Below are 4,288 nucleotides of genomic sequence, written 5' to 3'. Positions count from 1 at the left end.
GCACGGGGCTGCCTGCAATCCTAGATCTTTACTTATCGATCACTTGCTAGCCTCAAACAGTAAAGTCATAGTAGCAAATTTGGAACTGATGATATGCGTCTTTTATTCCCTACACGAATTTATGCAGTACTTGTGGCTAAAACTCCATACAAAAGAATTAGAGCCAGGTTTAATAGCGTGACGTACATGTAACCTCATATAGCAACCAGGAGCGGCAAATTTTTCCAACTTCTGTGACGCACATGGTACAGCACAGAGCTAAAAGTTACGCATTTTCATGACGTACAGTGGAACTCGGATTCAACGAGGTCGCCGGGCCTGACCTAAAATCTCGTTGAATCCGAGTATTCGTATAGCAAACATTAGGTTTTGTGTAGATAATTACAGGCAGTGAGCAAGTAATGTATAAAGAGAAGTCACAAATAGTGCCTGAAATGCCCGCATATTATGAACTGTGTAAAAAAAAAAAAGACCGATTCGTTCAAATGCATTCCTGTCATCTCGATTGTTTACCACAAAGTTGTGTTGCTGTGTAGATCCCAGCAGAACTGCAACTTTTGATTTCAAAGACAAGTGCACAATTCATTTCGAAGATCTACGTCAAGACTAGTTTATCATTGTAAAATAATGATCAGTTGCCGAGGGGGAAAAAAGACTGTGGCGCGTTTGTATCTGCGACGTTCAACGCCCGGATAGCTAGTGCGCCCCCCTCCCTCCCCGACACACACACACAGTCACATGTGTGCAGGCCGCACATCCGACTCCGACACACACCAGAGTACACACTTGCGCGAGCCAACAACGCATGTGTTGGTATGAAAAAAAAGGCCGCTGATTGGTCGCATGCAATTGGGTAAGTGAATAATGGTTCACAATGCAGTTGCAATAGATGGTTTCCAAGAATAGATAAAGTTCGTTCTGGGAGAAAAATGAGCGAAGCCACGTCTGTGGGGGCAGTTCACCCTAGAAGCGACCTCGTTGAATCCGAGCTCGCTGATTTAAGTGCTCGTTGAATCCAGGTTATTTTTATTGATTTTAAAGAAGAAAAAAAACGGGGAATCTATCTCATCTCGTTGAATCCGAGTTCCACTGTACTAGGCATGTCATAAGGCAACAAAGGGGTTAAATTGCCAAACAGTCGCACAGAACAGACGAAAGAGTAATACAAAAATTAGAAAGAAAGCCTAAAGCTAGCGATGTAAGGAAACACACCACAAGGTAATGTGTAGCAACTATGTGAGCTAGCTTCCCAGAGACCATAGGCCATGTCCAACAAAAGGTTGTGTGACTGATGTACATTTACCACCCCGGCATCACTAGGCCTGTGCATAGTGGGAAAGCTTAGTAGTGATGTTTGCGATGAATGTAAATTAACACTACATTGGCAATGCCTCTCTCTGGTCCGGTCCACAACTGAAACGCATGCTTTTTAGTGAGACATAAGACATAATTAATAATTCGAGTTCCTTGAGGGCTGCTTTCGAAAAATTAGACGACATGACCCTCAAAATTCTTTCCGGGTTCGAGAAAGGAGCATTTCAGTCACTTCAGTTTCTTACAAAGACAGAAAAGAAAAAGAAAAAAGGATTTTTATTACTTGCTGTTTACTGCGGTTTTCGGTTTAATTGGACTCCACTGTATATATTTGTATTATGTATTTAATAATAAAAGCTAACAATAGCCCATTCACCAACGAAATGGTGTGATCTATTGTACTAGTTCATTGATATAAATTTCATCTTAAAAGCGTTGTTCACACTAGGACTACTGCTGTTCTCCCTGGAAAATAAGAATCAAGTGCCATGTGCCGGCAGCCCTCACGCTCCCACGAGGGCAAAGCGTATCAAACCAAAGGACCAAAAGAAATGTATTCTTTGTAGTAAAACAATTATTTTCTAGGACTGAAAATTCCGTCTCAGCTGTTGTTGCACTGATACTGATACATTAGGCTGTCTTAACATTTTGTCATTTGACTCATAAAATGACGTAGTGGGGGGGGATTGTAAGAGCTATCCGTAGATTCCATTTTTTTGTGTTCGCGTAATCTGTGTTCGATTAAGTTCAATCAGGCTGACTTGCCTCATTTATGCCTGATGCAACCTTTATAACTTTCTTTTAGTTTTCTCAATAAGGCATGTGCAGAAACTTTGGTGAGGAGAGTGAGGAGAGGGTGGGGCGCAAAGGGAAAACAAAAGATATCCCATTTTCATCAACACTTTATCACTACAATAGAAGTGCTGAAGACATTCAGAAACTCTTTCATTGTAAACTCACTTGCAGATTCTCTTGGCCAGGCAAAAACTCTTGTTTTCATGCATTCAAACACTCAATCTCTGGACCTTGTTTTCATTACATCTTCAATAACTGGAACTACTAGCACACCCACAGACAAGCTCCATTTTCGTTACATTCACAAACTCAAGTGTTCGCAGAACGACCCTGAAGCAAGCACTACTCAACTACATTTGTATTTATCAACACCAATCGAGCTGGCCCCCCCCACCAAAAAACCCCCAACAATACAAAAAACAACAACCCCGCATCCTCCACCTGATGGGGGGAAAAGACCATGACAACAAAATCACACTGGTATATCATATCATATTGAAATTGGATTATGTTACACAAGGACACAAAAGAGAAGACAATATAATACAATCAACAACAACAAAATATGTCTCAACAACCGTGAAATGTGAACGCCTCCAGTATCAGCATTCATCTGCAGAGGTAAGAATACTGTAACACATTTGTTTGCTAAAATCACGAGCATCAAATTTTGGAGACTTCCACATGATCTCTTTCCCCAAAACAGAACACATTAGACCTGTAACATTTTTACAGGGCCCTCTTTTTGGGTCATGTATTTTTCCAAAGAAACCCGAACTCAGAAATTACTCTAAAATGAGATGCTCGTGTGTGTATACAAAAAAGGGGGAAGGGGAGGGGTGTTTACAATACCTATGAAGGTGAACATGAGCAACTGTAAAGCAGGTCCTCCTCATTGCTCTGGACAGTAGGAACCGGGAAATATCACAGAAACAGAAGTCAGTAAATTACATTCGGCTACAGAAACGTTAGCTGAAACTTCAGGGTGAGCACCAGCACACTTGTTCAGAGAAGGACAATAATCGACAGGTATGCGACATCATTGTTAAAAAAAAAATGGTGGCAAACTGCCTTGACTTCAAAGTCACAGCTCCTCCGCTGGAGAAGCAGAGGCTTTATTTACAAATAATTGAATTCAGATTGACCCATGCAAAAAGCTTGTGTGAGTCTGTCAGATGCAACACACCTCACAGTCCATGCAGCAAACTTGTCTGTCAGTCCACAACAAAATTCCACACCCAGAACATTTCTTGCCAAAGTCAGTCAAACGCAACAGATCTTACTATTCAGGTAACATACAAGTATGTCAGACAAATGCAATGCATCTTACCAACATGCAAAAAGAGAGTAAAATATAACAATATCATTTCAGCACCTTTCCTTCCTTTCTTTCAACTTCTCCTGAATGCCTTCTATGAATACTATGATGACCTAAGGTAGTTGCAATTGCTCAATTGTTTTTGGGGTTTATGGGTTTATTTTCCACTAAAAATTTGAGTCTACACTGAGCTGTCATGCTTTTGCCTAAATTTCCAATCAAGGTCATGAGTTTGTAAACATACAAATGAAAATGTGGCTGTGCATGAAAAACAGTGGCAACCAACAATGGTGTAAATTTCAACTGTGGCCAGGTCATAGTTAAAACTCTTATAAAAATCACTGTTATGAATAGAAAATATCCACTTTTCCCACATTAATCATCACTGTCCACACCATTACCTAACAGAGTTTAGTTTTAGTAGGTGTTTTAACGCACTTGCAACACAAGGTCATATAAGTGCTGACCTAATAGAGTGAAATTAATCTAATCAAGTACATGATATTGAAAAGAAAAATGTTGGATACTACAATTTAGGACAAGGGGATTTACCCAACTTACATCACTCATTAGAGCTAGTCAATTCAAGATGGCCTTTTGCTTCTTGGGTATGAGTATTTACTGTGCCTAGTCTGCTAATAGTCAGGTTCAAACTAGCTTTTCAAATTAGAGCATCTGACACGCAGTAAACAAGAAGAAAAAGAAGAAGATGATAAAGATCGAGATCCCAAACCCCATCACTCGGGTTTTCAACAGAAGAGAAGGGACAGGACTGGCGACACATTTTTCACAAGAGAAGTTATAATACAAATGTATCATGATATTCATTCTTACATTTTCAAAGATACATCAACTTGAACT

This window comes from Aplysia californica, unplaced genomic scaffold (genome assembly GCF_000002075.1).
Source record: "Aplysia californica isolate F4 #8 unplaced genomic scaffold, AplCal3.0 scaffold00336, whole genome shotgun sequence".
Lineage (NCBI taxonomy): Eukaryota > Metazoa > Mollusca > Gastropoda > Aplysiida > Aplysiidae > Aplysia > Aplysia californica.
Note: the sequence above shows the minus strand (reverse complement) of the source record.